General features: G+C 43.4%; 1 long non-coding RNA gene across 3 annotated transcripts in view; it reads right to left on the reverse strand.

The window, feature by feature from the left end:
- The window catches only part of LOC129145621 (uncharacterized), a 57,679-nt gene that overhangs the window by 25,224 nt on the left and 13,612 nt on the right, over window positions 1-18,843 (reverse strand). Inside the window, exon 3 of one of the 3 annotated variants that reach the window (XR_008551425.1) lies at window positions 13,283-13,342. The exons of the other annotated variants lie outside the window; for them this stretch is intronic. This is a non-coding gene — a long non-coding RNA (uncharacterized LOC129145621). Of the gene's footprint in view, window positions 1-13,282; window positions 13,343-18,843 lie in introns of those variants that run through there. 3 annotated transcript variants of the gene reach the window in all.

An 18,843-nucleotide genomic window follows, 5' to 3' on the forward strand; every position in this document is an offset into this window, starting at 1 on the left:
CATTCTAGGCACCCTACAACTTGCTTTTGTTCATTTAAAAATTTGACTTGGGGGTCTCCCTGGTGGTGCAGGGGTTAAAGTCTCAGCGCTATCAAGCTATCACCAGCCATTGTGGCATGAGTTCAATCCCTGGCCAGGGAGGTGACCCACATGGCCCAGTAGACCTCTCCAATCTCGCTCACTTCTAAATTTATTTTTTTTTTATTATTTTTTTTTTATATAGAGGCATGTTTTCTTTCTTTCTTTCTTTCTTTCTTTCTTTCTTTCTTTCTTTCTTTCTTTCTTTCTTTCTTTCTTTCTTTCTTTCTTTCTTTCTTTCTTTCTTTCTTTCTTTCTTTCTTCTTTCTTTCTTCTTTCTTTCTTTCTTTCTTTCTTTCTTTCTTTCTTTTTTTTTGTTTATACATGCACTGGGTACAGTCAGAAGCTCGGGAGGTGAGAGAATTCACCAGAGCCAGAGCGGAGAGCAGAGCAGGCAGAAGGACCAAAGTACACTGCTGAGGGGAGCAGCGGGCGGCAGGAGAGGTCTGCGCGCCATGTGGGACCCTCCTCCGGTGGCCAGGGAGCAGCCGGGGATCGAACCGGCGCCGCAGAGGCTGCGGGCAGCTTCGCAACCCAGCACTCAACCGCTGCGCCACCGGGGAGGCCCTCGCTCACTTCTAATTCAGCAGTGTAATTCAGCAGATCTGTTGGTTCTGCTCCCCACTCTGTCTCTGGTGAATCTTCTCATCCCCTGCCCACTCGCACCTCTGGCTTATATCCCAGTTCTTACATGCATTAATAAATTAAAAAAAAAAAAACCTAAAAAAATAAAAATTTGTCTTGGCCTCATTTCCATTTCAGGGTATTTAGATTTACTTGTTCCTTGTAACCAGCCATTACTATACCAATGTATGGACATGCCACAGTTTACATAAGATTTTCCACTTGATGGACATTTAGGTTGTTCCTAATTTTGTTATTACACCCAATGCTGTATATGAAACTATGCACTAGTAAAAGTAATTTATCCAAAACAGAGAAGAGGAATTTCTGTGCACATTTAAAATTTTAAGAGATACTCCAAGTTATCCTCCAAAAATAAAGTTCAGAGGCCTCTACTAGCCAGTAACATAGTAATTCTTACAGGACTCTACTTGTGCCCTCAGCGACAGTGATCTCAAGCTGATGCCATGTTCACAAGCAAAAAGAAGCACACACACTCACAGGATAATGCAAACCCTAAAATATAGGAAAAGTATCATGTGCGCTGTAATCAAGGATTGGGAGCAGAGAACGTGAGCATCAAAGACACCTCACTGTTTCCTCCTCCAGGCCCATTCCTCGTCCCCCTTGCTCTCTGGTTGACATGGAAACAATGAAGGGCGGGGGGCTTCCAGTGGTGCAAAAAAAAGTTGTCTATTCTAACACCTACTTTAAGAAGCTGCCATCAGCAAACCCTTTGAGCAAAATGCTGATGACTAATTATACTGGCAGACAGGAGTTTATATTCCAAGGGGCCTCTTTTGGGTTTCTGATGTAATAAAGTCATGAGTAATCTGATTTCCCCAAGTCCTCCAGCCTTCAGGAGGCTGTTTCCTTCAGTAACAGATAAAATGGTGTCTTTCCCCATTTCACAAATGGTGTCAAGGCCAGCTCCTTATTGAAGTTCCTGGGGATTCTGCACTTGCTTGTTTCCCAATCACTCCCTGTCCCTGTTATGTTCTTGAATCTTCTCTCAGCCTATCTGTTCTCACCTCTCTCCTCAGGTTCACCATCCTATTACATCTTGATTCTCTTAAGCACCAATGATTTCACTGAGGTATGTGGGTAAAGGAGACAAGTCACAGCACATGCTCACCAGGAATCATTACAAAGAATACAGAGCAACACTCCTTTTCCTCTGAGAAACAATCTGACCTCTGAACCCTGGGAGGAGCTGCTGGCTGACCTCTCAGACCTGGCCCTATAGCAACCCACCAGGTCTCCTCCCCTCTCCAAGGGCCCTCTGCCATCTCTCCAATCTCTTACAATTCTATTGTCCAGGAAACAACTCCTTGATTCTTTGGCTTTATTCTCATTCAGCCGTGTGATTTAACTATCTTGGTCTTTGAAGAGGCTCCATCTGTTCAAATACCTCTTAAAACAACAGCTATTGCCCTTAAAAGAGTTCTGCCACCACCGTCAGACATCCAGCATTTGACTTTTAAAAAATTATTTTCTTCCTCAGTAGTGTGTTGTGGGGAAGCTTCCTATCAGTTTAACTCCTTAGAAAAGTTGTTTATGAAATACTCTAGTTTTCAGGGCAGTCATGGTGATACAGGGTAGCAAGGGACACTAAACTGGCCAAGGACAGTGCCCAAATAGTTTACCGTTCACCTTCTGAGCTCTTCACCCACGCACAATTGCAAGACTACTCAGGTTCAGAGAACAACAATAATGGGATTTATTTAACAAACCAGGAGGGAAAAACAAAGAGTTACTGAGGCCATAAATGGCCATTTACCTCACCTGAAGCAGTGTCCAGTGTTTTAAAGTCTTAAACACAAAGGCTTCCAAGATGGCGTCTTCCTACCACTGAGGGTCTGGAGCACGTGGCAACCAGACTATTGGATGGAGTCCAATTCATGAAGACAGCAGAAGCCACAACAGGAGATGCTCATGAGAGCTGCACAGCACTGCACAAGTGACACTTGAAACAGCAGCTGCAGCAGCTGAACCACCTGACAAACAGCCACATTCACACAGCTCAGTGAGGTGCCCTGCTCCGGGTCTCCGTCTTCCCTGCCATGCTGTAATAGCAGCAAAACTAGGAATAGTTTTAGTTGCTCAGGTACTTGCAAAGCCTCCAAACTTTTCCTCTCTGAGGTTCACTACTGGAGGCTTCTCCACATCCTTCAGAGACCTGCAACAGCCTTCTGGAAGACTGACATGGTGGGGGCAGAAATTGCCAACCCCAGAATCTCTGAAGATCTGAAAACACTGAAATCCGGAGCAAAGAATCCTTGAACACTCCATCCTGGGAGCTGCTTCCCCCAAGAGGGTATTTCTTATCAGAGTCTATCCTCACTGATACTTTGTTTGAATTTTCCCAGGAGCTATTCATTCTCATCAGCACCCCCCTCCAGGGGGTACTACCTATAACAGTCTTTGGCTTCAGCCACTGGTTACAAAAGCAAACGGGAAAAGAGGCATTTGGGCAACTTACTTACCAGGCCGCAAGTTGAGATTGATGCCGTGCCACCCTGTGCACTCTGCCACCACTCTGCTACTCTGCCACCCTACCTGCAATGATGGCACCTCCACCCACTCAAGGGTTCAACTCAGATGCCTGGGAGTCATCCTTAAGTCCTCCTTTCCCTAATCCCTCAACTTCAGCCTCCATAAGTCCTGTTGGGGTTACCTGCAAATTTTTCATCTCTGCTTCCAAATTCCCCTTTGTCCCAGCCTGGCCACCATCAGCTACCCTGGACCACTGCAGCAGACTCCCCCTGGTCTGTTTCCATTCCCATCTTCCTGTAGTCTGTCCTCCACTATCCAAAAGACTTGTTTAAAAACAGAAGTCAGATCACTTCCCTCGTCTGCTTACAACAGAGCAAAATACAGGCTTGAGTAAGGTCCACACAGCTCAACCTACTCTTCCTATTGCTTTTCCAGCTCTATCTCCAGAGCCCTCACCCTGCCCCCTGATGCCAGGCCCCACCAGCTCCCAGTTTCTGCACTGGCTCTTCCCTCGAACACACCTCACCCACAGCAACTCCACAGTTCTTTCACAGCTTGTTGATTTCAGTGCAGAAAGACCTTCCCTGACCACCCACTCTAAATTGGCCCACCCCCTCCAATTTCTTGGGCTCACCCTGCCCTCTTCATCACCTTCAGTGTCTCTTTACTCATTTGTTTACTGTCTGCTCCCCGCAAAACCAAGAGCTCCATGACAGGCACTTTGTCTTGTTGGCAATTCTCCCCCCAGCATCCTGCACAGTAGGCACACAGTATACACTTGCTGACTGAATGGAAAAATGAACACATACATAAGAAAAATAAAGAGGAAACCTTCAGGGGAACATGTAATCTGAGGAGACATGTCAAGCAAGGGCCCCCAAGGGAGCTACCTCTCCATAGAGGAGTCTAGTTCCTCACAGCGAGACAGGTGTACATGGGAAGGAGGAGGGACTGTTCTGAAGTCCCGGTGGCCTCTTATAACCTCCTGAGATGGGAGAGGAGACATTGCCCCATCATCCGAAATGCCTTGACTATTGCAGCAAAAGGGCAGAGCTGCTGCCTCCAATGTTGATATCTGCAGCCGCTTGCCTTCCGCCCACCCAAGAGCCCATAGGGTTGCCATAGCAACTGAGGACTGCACCAGAGTCCAAATAGGGTTGTCGCACTTCCTGGCCCTTCTTCTGGGAAGAGCAAGGGGAAGGGGCGTTCATCCACAACTATGCCCTTGTTCTGTCCACCTCTGACCTGTCCTGGTCTCTAAGCAAGTGTTCTCTGCCTTCCATCCTCACCTCACTTGAACATCTGAGGGAGCCTCCCTTCAGTCTCCTCTACTTTCTCTCTCCCACTGCAGGAGGATAAGGGAGGGATGGCCTCATCTTTGTATCCTGTCCCAGCCCACACATTGGCCGGCAGAACAGAGGAGAAGGATTCTCTGATCCCTCATGGCTCTGGAAACTGCCTAAAGAATGCTTTCTTTTTAGTCTAACTGGTCACCTCGTGGAGTTTTTAAGTCTCTGTTGGCTGCATTTTTGGTGCCCTTAAAGAAGCAAAACCTGGTTTTTCCTTCCCAGAAGCTAAGAGGCCTTTGGGGAAGCTTTTGTGAAACAGTTTGTGTTATTTGTTAATGCAATGACAATTGTGTCTACCACTCACTAAGTGAATATGTGACATGTATCACTCTATCAATTCTTACAACCACCCTGGAAAAAAGGTATTATGGCCTTCTTTACATGGCTGGACAGGTCCTGAGGTCACACAGCTGCTAACAGGCTGAGCTGGACTTGACCCCGGCACTCTCAGATCCTGAAACCTATACCATTGGCCACTGCTCTGTATTGGGAGGCACAAACAACTACACAGAATGACACATGTGGCTTCCCCAGCCCCCTGGGTCCTCACGTGGCCCCCCTCCTGGTCAAGCTGGCCGGCCATTCTTGGCTCTGGCCCCAAGCCACATCACCCCCGCAGGGATCTGACAGCAACTCAATCAGAGTGGGAACAAAGGCAGCTTTTTTAGCCCCTTCTTTAGAAACCTTGACTACTTGCCACATGAGCGGCCCCTCTGATTGGCTGCTGCTATGGCAACTGGCTGCCGATCTCTGTCCAATTATGTCAGCCCTGAACTGCAGTGCCTCCGTGTCCATTTCCTCCTTGAGCTTCCCAGCTCGCCAGTCCAGCCCTCTGACCTCCAGGCAGCTTTGAATGCCTTCGCTTTCTAATTACAGCTGCCTTTCAATTCCAGGGTATCTTTGTAATCTGCACTGAACTTCTCCTCCCCACAGCCCATTTATCACATCGCCCTGGGTCTTTATCTGTGGTTTCTGAAGCACTGATTGTATATCCAGCCTTGTCCCCAGCATACTCGCACACCCTGGTGGGCAGATAGCTTGGACACACAAATCCCAAACATCCTGCACTTAGTGTCTGGCACTGAGATATTTTGCTGCAACTGTGACCTTGTAGGGGGTCAACTGTGGCCCGATTTTACTCAATTCATTCAAAGACTCCTGAGCAACTACAATGTTCCTGCACTTAGAAATAACAGGTTAGAATGGAATCTTACATTTTGAGGGGGAGAGGGATGTAAAGTAAACAGACAAACAAATGATTTTGGGTCATGGTAAGTATAAAGAAAAAGAAGCTGTGGTGCTCTGATTCAAGGATGGAAGTTTTCCTCTGTTCTTATCTAAGCTTTCATATTCAGAAAGAAGGGTGAAGTGTCCACTGGGCACTTCGAGATGAAAGTGGCAGAGACCAAACTTAGAGAAAAGGGTTCTTTTTTTTTAAGGTTTATTTTTATTTATTTATGCAAACAAGAACAGGGGTCAAGGCCAGAGGTGCAGGGGGTGAGAGGATTCACCAGAGTCAGAGTGGGGAACAGAACAGGCTGATCGACTGAAATACACTGCTGAGGGGAGCAGCGGGAGAGACGGGAGAGGTCTGCTGAGCCATGTGGGTCAGCTCCTTGGCTAGGGGGATTGAACTCATGCCACAGTGGCTGGTGATAGCTTGATAGCACTGAGACTTTAACCCCTGAACCACCAGGGGGGCTCAGAAAAGGGTTCTTTTGGCAGTGGTATAGCTGGGGCCTTAGTTCCAGGAGTCATCAGAACACCATTATCTCTCAGGCTCTCTCCTTCTCTCCCTTCTTTCTCTCCTTCACTCTCTCCCTCCCTTCCTTCCTTTTCCTTGCAGGGGCTTTTCCCATAAGACAGGAAGCAAGGCTGCTGACAGATTCTCCGAGTCTTACTTTTCACAGCCTTCATCATAGAAAACAGCCTGATCTAAAAAGCATTCTTCTGTTCTAAGACCAGGACTCCAAAAGAAGAGGCTTGCTGACCCAGATGAGTGGTTCCCAGGCTGGAACTGGACAGCGGAGGCCTGGGAAAGGATCAGAGTGCTAACAAGGAGACTCCCTAGTTCCCAGATGGCTCTCCGTGGTGACGGAGGGCAGCCAATCCCAGTCAATCCTGGTGAAGAGTGTGCCCCCCCCACTCCCTCACCTCATCCCATCCACCTCTACTCTTGATTTTGTACTTTGTATTTCAGCTTCACCCATAGAACCCATTCTCACTCGCTTCTAGCCTTAGTGATTATACTGAAGATATGATGGTGTTTCTCTCATCCCTTACTTCTCCCCCCAAACTGAGAGCAGACACTCTAAAATCCAAGTTACTTCCAAATGTAGATGTGTTCAGATCTCTGCCTCAAATCAGGTCCCTGAGCCTACTCTGGAATATCCTAAAAATATATTAAGGTACTTTACTAAACAAAACAATCTTCATTCTGAACCTGCAGAGCTTTGAAGCCATAGCTACTGGTTGAATAATCCACTATCAAATTCTTAGAACTCCCACTGCCAATGGCAAGAGCAAGAAGAGAGGGGGAGTAAGTTAGAGAGATTCAGGGCCAGATTTCTGTTTGGCTCCAGGAAAAAGTGCTATCTTCGATGCTCAGTTCTTGAGGCTGACTGGGAACCTGACATACAGTCTATCCTACTACGGCTCCTTTGAGGTCAGGTGGGGTGGGGTGGTGTGCTCAGGTCCCTTTAAGCTTTGAGGGATGGTCTCAGCAGGTCACACACTGGCCCCACAGCCTGAGGGGGACAAGGGAGGATGGATAAGACAAGGACGCCTCAGCAAGCAGACCTAAGATCCCATTCAGAGAAGAGAAACAGTAAATAGGGACCCTCTCTCCCACTAGCGTTCTATTTTCCAATTGGAAAAGTTCAAGTCTGTTCTTGCATTTCCAATGGCTGCTCCTTTCACACTCAGTCCTTGGGGATCCACAATTGCTAGAATTCTCACTGAGTTGCCTTCTTAAATCTTCCTGGTGGACTGTGGAGATTCGCAGATGACAGCCATCTGGGAGGCTATGCCCTTATACTTTTCCAGCTGCCTGAAGCTATTTTTGTGAACAATCAGGATCCTCTTTGTGACCCTGAACATCCTGTGCATGGGTAGATCGCCCACGCAGGGCACTCATGCCTGGGTCTAGCACCTTGTCTAGAGGCCAAAGGAGGGACAGAGGCAGAGATGGGGAAACTAGCTGCCCACTCTGCTACTGTCCTCTCCTCCCCCAAAACTTTAACATGGGGGAGAGTTATCAGGACTGTGGTGCTCATTTCTTAGAAATCTGTTTTCTTCTTATTAACTCATTTCCTGGAGCGTGGACCAATTAACAGACTCGTGATTTTGTGGTCTGAGTCAACTATAGCATGAGTCTGCAAAAGCATTTGACTTTGAACCTAGGGGCTAGGCTACATGGTTGATAAAATCCCTCCCCTTTCCTACAAGAGGAAAGTAACAGGTAGGTGGCATGAGCCAGGTGACCTTCGGGAGCTAGTCTTTACTCAGATGAAGTCTGACTCAAAGCAAGTCACTCGCATCTCAGACCTTTGGTTTCCACATCTGTCAAACAGAACGGTCTGACGGGGCAATTTTCTAAAGCCAGTCACTCATCTCCACCTTCATATTTTTTGGTCATACCTGTGTATCGCCTTCACTTAATATATTAATAAACTTAATTAAATTACCTTTTAAACTTGGCTACATGTTAAGCAACATATTCATGAAATCACATATGTGATAGTTTAAATTTTTCTGTTGTGCACTTAAACAAATGCTTATTTTAAATCTATCCATCTATATAATACCTGAAACCATCCTAAACCATCCCAAATACCATACACATATACCACTCTCTAGGAAACACAGAGTTAGAGGATCAATTCAACCCCCAAATTCTACTCTTTCCCAAAGAAAGAGTAGAAAGAAAAAAATATATAATTCCTGAGTCAATAGTCAGTATGACTTTTGAAACAAAATGGTTGCATTTGACTGTTTTTCTCCCATTGCTGTTTACAGGTCCCAACACTCTAATTTCTTGAGCCTGAGGAATCTACTGGACCCTGACTACTGTGATCCCCTGGGGGCTTCCACACCATCTGTTGAAGGCCTGGTCCCATGCTCCCCCAGGTCTGCACCTGTGTCAGGTGGTGGGATTGTTGTGGCCCAGTGGGAAGAGGTTAACCCCTCCCCAACCCTCCAAGGGATTGAAGGATTAGCCTTTCATCCTAAGTAAGCAATCCAATCCCAAGGTTAGAATAAGTTTTGTAAAGTTGGCAGCCTCATCTTGTTCCCTTTATTCCCCCACTGCTTCCTGGATCTGAGTGACAAAACCCAACAGACTCATGGGGATCCTTGGCTCAGAACTCTCTTCACTATTAAAAAATTGGCAAGATATCAAGGAAAGATGGGTTCCTAAGCTAGGAGAGGAAGAACAGAAGATATTTCCCCAATAAAAGAAGTCATCTCCAACACCTGCACAATGAAACAAAACCTCAGCAAATCATCAAGGTTGATCTTTTGCTACTGTAGAAATGCCCAAATCTGGCTTATCATCAGAGTCATCTGAAGTGTTTTAAAAAATAAAGTTAAACATATCTTTATGCTATTACATGCAATTTTACTCCTAGGTATTTATCCACCATAATTAGAGCAGCTGTATTCAAAACAGCCAAAAATAACTCTAAAAGGTCCATCAACAGATGAAGAGAGAAACAAAGAGAGATATAGCCATATGGTGGAATACTACTGAGCAAAAAAAAGGAATGACCTGCTGATGTGATACATGCAAAAACACGGATGGATCCCAAAAACACTATGAAAAGCAAAGAAACACAAACACAAAAACAGGCACAAAAAAATGCATACTTTTAGATTCCATTTGTATGATGTTCAAGAACAGGCAAACCTCATCTACGGTAATTAAAATCAGAGCAGTGGCTATTTATGCAGCATGGCAATTGATTTAATTTTCTGAGGCTATGGAAACTTCTGCATCCATGTATTTGTCATATATTTCCAATTATACTCTGAGGATCTGTAAATTTTTATCTTAATTCCCACTCCTCCCTCCCCCCAAAATAAACTAAAAACAATATCTTCTGGCCTCATTTCATACCTTCTGAATTAGAATCTTCAGAGATAGAATCTAAAAATTTATATTTTTAAAAACTCTCTGGGTGGTTCAGTCAGGATTGGAAAGCTTTGGCTCCTAAAAAGTTTTGGATGATTTGCTTAGAGTTTATCCAGTTTCTGGGGGACAGACCGTTTAATCCACTTTCTGGGGGACTTACAGGGTTGCTGCAAAAAGCAAAGACTATAATAACCAAATAATAAACACTTATTTTGTTCTCAGATTCTCTCAATAACCCAGCAAAGCATGTATTATTTTTGCCATTTTATAGGTTAAAAAAAATGAGAGCAAGACTCTTGTCCATATTACATAGCTGTTAAGTAGCAAAACTACTTAGCCAGAGTCTTCCTTTCCTACCAATACCTCATCCTTTCTGACATTCATTCAATCATTTGTTAATAGAATTAAAATTAAAAAAAAAGCACTGTGTGCCTTCTCGGAGTCAGGCACTCTGCTGGGCATTCTACTACACCAACCTCTCTGTAAGGATGGCATTTACCTTTGCTTGGTAGACTTGGAAGGAGAAAGGATCCCAGACCTCTTTTGATTTTAATTATTCAGGTGGCTGGGGAAAGGCAGAAGGTTTATGGTTATATAAGCATAACTAAAGCAAGCTTCTGTGTTGCTTACTTTGGGAACTTTCCAGAAGCTAACACCAATAGCAGGTCATGTTAAAAATGGGTTAAAATCATTATCAGATTATGAATAATTCACAAGGCACCCCCTGTTACCCATTACATTTTGTTCTACATAATTGCTTCCTGGAAATCTGCTCCCAGTGCAGGGAATTGGGAGTATGCATGAAATTGAATATTTCTGCCTTTGACAAGTAAATTTAAACAAAATTGTGAATTAGTTTCAGTCCACTGCTGCCTGTCCCCCTTTTGAGCTGATAAGACAGGTCCGTTACCCCAGCAAAATAACTAAGCAAGGGCCTCCCCGGTGGCGCAGTGGTTGACTGCTGGGTTGCGAAGCTGCCTGCAGCCTCTACAGCGCCGGTTTGATCCCTGGCTGCTCCCCAGCCAGGGCAGGAGGGTCCCACATGGCACGCAGACCTCTCCTGCCACCCGCTGCTCCCCTCAGCAGTGTATTTCATCAGTCTGCCTGTTCTGTTCTCTGCTCTGGCTCTGGTGAATTCTCTTACCCTCCCGCGTTTCTAACTGTACCCAGTGTTTGTATAAATAAATAAATAAATCTTTAAAAAAAAAAAAAAAACTAAGCAAGCAAAAAAATTTAGCTTCTTCAAAAGGGAAGTCAGTCCTGGTTCCTATTCATACCAGGCAGTGTCCCAGGGGTTCCAAATATTGTGGAGGATTTGGGGTGTGATGGGGGCTGCTGAAGAGCTGTCTGGAGAAAAATCACACTCAAACCACGAAACATACTCAGGATAACAGGATATGAAAAAGGGATAAGCAGGATAATAATAATCACTTTTTAAAAATTGAGATATAATTCACATATATAAAATTCACCCTTTAAAGGTACACAAGTCAGTGGTATTTAGTATATTTACATGACCGTGGAACTATCACCATCATCTAATTTTCATCACTCCATAAAGAAATTCCATACCCATTAGCAATCACTCCTACTTTCCCCTTTCCCAAGGCTCTGGCAACCACTAATCCACTATCTGTGGACATTTCATATAAATGGAACCATATAAAATGTTACCTTTTATGACTGGCTCCTTTCATTTTGCATATTTTCAGATTTTCCACGTTGTAGCACATGTCAGAATTTCATTCATTCTCATGGTTGAATAATATTCCATTGTGTGGCTATCCATATTTTATTTATTCATTCATCAGGTAATGGAAATTGGGTTATTTCTCCCTTTTGACTATTACGAATAATGCTACTATGAACATTCGTTATAGATTTTCATATTAACATTTTTGAATACTCTTGGGTATATGCCTGGGTGTGGAATTGCTGCGTCCCAAGGTAATACATGCTCAATTGTTTTCCTCAGTGGCTGTTCCATTTTACATTGCTACCAGTGGTGTACTAGGGCACTGCCCTTTACTAGCAATACCATCTTTCTCTAGCAATATTCTTGCTTTATCTTCCTTGTCAACATTTCCGTGCTATGCACCACTCCATAGTTAATCAACATTACTGGTTTGATGTGCTATCCCTTCTGGATAACAAATTTACAATTTAAGAACAGCCTCTTGGAGAATCAATAATACATCAAGATACCTTCAAATTCAAATAGCCTGAAGCAAAAAGAGGACTTTTTAGTTAAGCAACTGAAAAGATGGTGGGGTAGCATACTGATTCTAAGGGGGAGTTACAGGAACCAAAGTTCCAGAGTCTCTGTCTACATTCTGCCTTTCCAAATCTCCCATGTTTCTTGTTTCTTTAGTGCCCTCTTTCTATGACACCCTCTCCATCTGTCTCTGCAGCCTCTGTTTGACCTCATTCCATGCTAGGTTCTTTCCACATTAAGGCTACCAACACCCAGATGTAAATCCTCCCAGCTTAATAGTCCCAGGGACACTTCTATTTATTTTATTTTTAAAAATGTTTTTATTATTTTTTTTTAGATTTATTTATTCATGCATACAAGAACCCGGGTATAGATGCGCTGGGAGGGTAAGAGGATTCACCAGAGACAGAAATGGGAACAGAATAGGCAGATTGACTGAAATACACTGCTGAGGGGAGCAGTGGGCGAGACAGGAGAGGTCTGCTGCCTCATGTGGGATTCATGCCAGCCAGCTGGGATCGAACCCACATTGCTGAGGCTGCTGACAGCTTCACAGTGCTGAGCTCAACTGCCTGCACCACCAGGGGAGGCCACCCAGGGACACTTTTAAATGTAGAGACAGGGTCTCTGTCTCTGTCTCTCTCACTGTCATGTATGGAATGCTCATCCTGAATCAATCACATGTCCAGTCTGGTGTTCGGTCCACACTGGATCTCACATCAATGGTTAGGTCAGAAGAAAGGGAATGCATGTGCATAGCGGGGAAGGTGGGATGTGCTGGCAGGGAAATCAAAATAATCTCTGCCAAAGATCTTCATTCCAAAGAGAAAAGGGAGCCTCCCTGGTGGCGTAAGGGGTTAAGCAGCACTATGAAGCTATTCACAGCCACTGCAGCAGGAGTTCGATCCCTGGCCAGGGACATGGCACACCAGACCTCTCCTGACTCGTCTGCTGCTCCCCTCAGCAGTGCATTTCAGTCAGTCTGCCTGATCTGTTCCCCGCTCTGTCTCTGGTGAATCCTCTCACCTCCCACACCTCTGGCCTGTACCCCAGCTCTTGTATGCATAAATAAATAAATCTTTTAAAAAGAGAGAGAGAAAAGCTCTAAGAGGGTAGATCTTAAATTTCCTTAATAGGAGAAAAAAAATTTTTTGTTACCATGTCTAGTGACTGTGAGTTACCATGTAAAAGAATTGTAATGCTCATTTTGTAATGTGTACAAATATCTGATCATTATGTTGCACACTTGAAACTAACATAAAGTTACATGTCAAGTATACTTTAATTTAAAAAAAGAAGTTCTACTGTTACAGATTTCAAAATTGTGGCAGATAGGAGAATACTGTGGAGGAGAAAGGAGCTGAAAACAACCCAATAACTTACTCTGCTTGTGTCTGGAGCCAGCCCTGCTCTGGACAGTCTCAAGGGGTAAAAGAAGATACCAAGTCCCTGGAAAAGGAACAGACTCTTTTCAAATTACAGGGCTACCCTAATCAGCACAGCACATGGGCAGATCCATTCCTGAGCCCGATTATCACTTCCTTAGTCATTTCACTCTGTGTGCAATTTTATTTTTTCCAAATGAGTGGAAAAGAATCTTTTTTAGAAAACAGTGGAACAACTTCAGTAATTGAAACCATTATCTATTTTGCTCTCAGTGGGTGCCAACATCTGAGAAGGACTCTCAAGGGACTCCCCAAACTTCTCAAATAAGGCTATACAATTACCAGAGCCCACACCTTAACAAGAGAAAATGAGTTGAGTCCTTGGATATCAAGCTGACAAAGTCTCTGTGACTTCCCAGTGCACTACCCCTGCTCATTCTACCAATAGAACAACTGAGGTTGGCAGCTGGAAGAGTCTTGTCTGGTCGTGTGGAAAAGTCTTGTCTGGTCACCCTCCCCGCGCATCTAGCCTGTACCCTCTTGTCTGGTCAAGAGGGCAGAGCTGCACTAAACCCGGATCTCTAGCTCAGTGCCCTCTCTTTTTGATTAGGGCGTCTTGTCTGCATGCTCCCTTAGGAACATAAACTCAGATTTCAAAAATATGGCTCCAGGTACATAGTAAGGGCACAAGGAGGGGTGCTGAATGGACACAAAGGCCTTCCAGTTTTATTTATTCTTTGGGCAATTCAGGAACCCAGTCTGTGCCGTGGGGAGAATTTCTTGCTGAAATCAGCACAGCTTGTGCTATAATCTAGTTGTGAGTCACAAACAGCACAGGAAGCATCTTAATGAGATTTCTCTGAGAGACAGAGAGGAGAGTACTTGAGGGTGAGGAACAGGGGGAGGTGCAGACATTTTTGGAATTGCAATAAAGAGCTGAAATCAAAAGACTCAAACTGAGTATTGATAAGGTGTAACATTCTGTGGGAAGCACAAAGACATCTCAGACACAATCCTCTCCTTGCTCATTTACAATCCAGTTACACAGGAGGGAGACATACTTCTGGGACATGTGTTGGAGCCTATTTTCATGAGTGTGCATGAATTACGAGTGTCACTTGTAACACTCATAACATTAATAAGAGTTTAGCTCTTGTCTTTTAATTTGCACATATTAATCTCCATCTTTCATTTGTCTTTGAACTTGTTTTTCTTTGGAAACATTTAATTTTCATATGTGAGCACATCTTTTTTTGTGGCTATGCTTCAATATCCTTCTCCACTTCTTTTTTTTTTTTTTTGTATCTGAATTTTCTTCCAATACTTTTTTGAATAGGTAATGATTGAAACTATCTGGACTTTATTTGGGTGTGCAATGTGAGGGAGGGATCTAAGTTTTTGTTGGTTTATCAGTTATCACAGTAACGTTTACTGACTGGTAATTCTCACTCCCAGCAATGTTTTACAGACAGGCTGGGAGGATGACTATTTGATTGTTTATGTTTTAAAATGTGTGCACATATCCACAACACTCCTTCTTTCAAAAGGAGGGATTTAGTTCCTTTCCCTTTTGTGTGTTGGCAGGGCTTAGTAACATCAATAGTGACTAAATGGCTGGTGTAAACAATGAATGTGACGTAGACTTCAGAGTCTAGGTTATAAAAGACTCCAAGCTGCTTCTTTCTCTCTCTTGGACCACTCACTCTGGGGGGAGGGCAGCTTCTGTGCTGTGAGGACACCTGAACAATGAGGAAAGATCCATATAGCAAGGAACTGAGACCTCCATCCAACAGCCACGAGAGTGAGTCTCCCTCCTTACAGGGATAGATCCTCAGTTGGGGTAGTTAGGTATTGGGAGCCCACCAGGTTCTCTCAGAGGGAGAGCCTAGGAAAAGCAGCATAAAATGAAGGCAGAGCTTCAGGGGAGGCAGACTACAAGCTGCTGATGTGTGCATGCCTATCACTTCCTAGTCTCTTCCAGGGAGTGTTTAGATGTTCTTTTTATTCTGGGATTATTTCCAATAATCCTTGTTGAACCAAGCCACTCAGTTTCTGTTGTTTCCCCCTCCCCCAGAATGCTGGGGTGACATACCTCTATCTGTAGACCCTGTGTTGGTTGCTGGGGATAGAGAGGAATATGATGGAGGCCTACCTGAATGTAATCACTGCCTACCAGTGATGTAAGGGAGTGACTATTCCTAAGTCAAAAGAATTCTTTCCTTTACAAAATAATTCACTCCTGTGTCCTAACTTCTTGCCTCCAGCTCGCATTCTGTAAACTCTATGATGGCCCACTTTATACCCAATACTTGCCCACCGAAAAACCTCAACAGGCCCACTGAATAAATGGATAGTGTGATCATCTCCATTTCTACAGATAAGGAAACTGAAACTTAAAGACACATAAAACTACCCTACATGCTATCGGGTATTAGAATTCTCTCTACCCCACTGGTACCTACAGGATAGAGAGAATTCTCTCTTATTCACCCTAGAAAGTGACTCCTTCTCTTAGATAGGAGAAAGTCCAGGTACCAAGGAAAGACTCTAATGTCAAACTATCACATTTTGAGTTGGCAGTGCCTCAAAGAGTTAAACATGGAATTACCATAAGACCCAGCAATTCCAGTCCTGGACATATATCTAAAAGAACTGAAAATGGGAACTCAAACAAGTGTATGCACTCACAAGTTCTGAGCATCACTATTCACAACAGCCAAAAGGTGGAAAAAGTCTCAGCGTCCATCATTGCATAAATGGATAAAAAAATCAAGTAAATGCACAATGAAATGTTATTCAGTCATTGAAAAGAAATGAATTATTGATGCAAGGTACAATGTGGATAAACCTTGAAAACACTTATGCTAAATGAAAAAATAGACACAAAAGGTCACATGTTGAAAAACATTGATGAAATTCATATGGAGCCACCAAAAACCCCAAATAGTCAAAACCCTCCTGGAAAAAAAAAAAGAAGGGAATGGAGGCATCACTCGCCCAGATTTCAAACTATACTACAAAGCCATAATAATCAAAACTGCATGGTTGGAACCAGAACAGACACATGGATCAATGGAACCGAATAGAAAACCCAGAAATAAACCCACAGATCTATGGTCAACTAATCTTTGACAAAGTAGCAAAGAATATGCACTGGAGTAAAGAAAGTTTGTTCAATAAATGGTGCTGGGAAAACTGAGTCGCTACATGCAAAAGAATGAAGCTTGACCACTACCTCACACCATGCACAAAAACCAACTCAAAATGGATTAAAGAACTAGACATAAGACCTGAAACCATAAAATATATAGAAGGAAATATAGGCGAAACACTACATGACATGCACCTCAAAGACATCTTTACAGAAGCATCACTCAAAGCAGTGATAGTGAAGGCAAAGATAAACAGCTGGGACTACATCAAATTAAAGAGCTTCTGCACAGCAAAAGAGACAATAACAAAAACAAAGAGAAACCCCACCAAGTGGGAGAAAATTTTTGCACCCAACACTAACGGTAATGGACTGATGACAAAAATCTACAAAGAGCTGATGAGACTCAACAAAAACAAAGAAAATAATCCAGTCAAAAAATGGGCAGAAGAGCTAAAAAGAAACTTCTCCAAAGAGGAAATACAAATGGCCACCAGACATATGAAAAAATGTTCAATGTCACGTGCAGTTAGGGAAATGCAAATCAAAACTACAATGAGATACCATCTCACACCAGTGAGAATGGCACATATTTAAAAAACTAGCAACAACAAATGTTGGTGAGGATGTGGAGAGAAAGGAACTCTCCTGCACTGCTGGTGGGAGTGCAAACTGGTCCAACCACTATGGAGAGCTGTGTGGAGCTTCCTCAACCTACTAAAGATAGAGCTTCCATGTGATCCAGCAATTCCACTCCTAGGTATTTACCCAAAGGACACAGAAACATTAATTCCAAAGAGCACCTGCACCCCTACGTTTATAGCAGCACTATTTACAATAGCTAAGCTTTGGAAACAACCCAAATGCCCCAAAATAGATGACTGGATCAAGAAGATGTGGTACATATATACAATGGATTATTACTCAGCATTCAAAAAAGATAAACACATGCCATTTGCAGCAACATGGATGGAGCTGGAAGGGATCATGCTCAGGGAAATAAGTCAGAAAGAAAAAGAAAAATACCGGATGGTCTCACTCATAGCAGGAATCTAGAAAACTTAAATAAGGGACCAGGAAAAAGAATAACTATAAGAAAGAAAAAAATCAAAATCAACAAACAACTATGAACCAGAGACACACTTTGGGGGGAGGGGCAGGGAAAGGAGGGATTAGGGTTAAAATCAGGGGGTTGCAATTGTATGGGGAATATAAAAATAAAAAATAAATTTAAAAAAAGATCACATGTTATATGATACCATTAATGAAATATCTAGAATTAGTAAATCCACAGAAACAGAGCTGGGGGTTACCAGATGTTGGTAGGAAAGGGAAATGGAAAGAAACTGCTTAACATGCTTAATGGGCATGGGGTCTTCTTTTGGGTTGATGAAGATGTTTTAGAACTAAACAGAGATGATGGTTATGCGACATTATGCGTATACTAAATATCACTCAATTGTTCACTTTAAGATGGCGTTTTATTTATGTGAATTTCCAATTTTTAAAAAATCACATTCCAGAACCTATGCTCTCGGAACACCAAATATTTCCCATGGTACCTCTCCTAGCCCCAGGAAGACTGTAGGTGCTCAGTGAATGTCTGGTAATTTTGACTGGCTTTTGACTGGTGCTCAAGAAGCTTTCTTTTGGAGGAAGTATAATGGGATGACTAGGAGTACAGACAACCTGTGTTTGGAGCCAAATCAGCCATTCATGTGATCCTGAGTGAATTTCTCAATTTCTATATGCTAGTTTTCTCGTCTGTAAAACTGGAATAAGTGCACCTAACTCCCAGGGTTGTTCTAGTGATAATGCATGTGAAGCACTGGAAATAGTTCCTAGGACACAATAAAAGGCCAGTTAATATTAGCTCCTATGATGATGGTGACCCCCAGCTCTCCTCACATTTTCACAAGTGTCTGTCATGCAGTCTCTCTGTAATACATACATGTTGTACAATCTCTGTGCTGCAGAGATCTGTTTTTGCCAGGAAAGAAGCCATTATCTTCTAAGCAGTCTGAATCCCAAATGAGGAGTCCTCAGTGGTGAAATTCTAGGGATGCACCAGAGGACCCTTGATTTTTATCTCCATCAGCAGAAGAGAGTTCCCAGGAAGTGAACTCCACACAGAATAATTGGTTCCTGTTCCCTTTTGCTGTTTGCACAACTTAGTGCATTTATTGTGAGTTTTGATTCTCTGTCATATGCTATGTAGTACAGTACATATGACATTATATATTGCTATATATTGTACTGCTCTCTTCCCAGCCCCAGGCTATTTTCTGTGCTCTGTGATGTGGAGACTTGGAGATGTGGGACACATCCCATACAGCTGTTGGTCAACTTCAGAAGTTGCAGAAGGGTCACCGGGCTAAGGAAACATCCTGTTCACATCCCTAAATCTGTTAAAC

Source organism: Talpa occidentalis, unplaced genomic scaffold, assembly GCF_014898055.3.
Source record: "Talpa occidentalis isolate TD23 unplaced genomic scaffold, MPIMG_talOcc4v2.1 talOcc4.13, whole genome shotgun sequence".
NCBI lineage: Eukaryota > Metazoa > Chordata > Mammalia > Eulipotyphla > Talpidae > Talpa > Talpa occidentalis.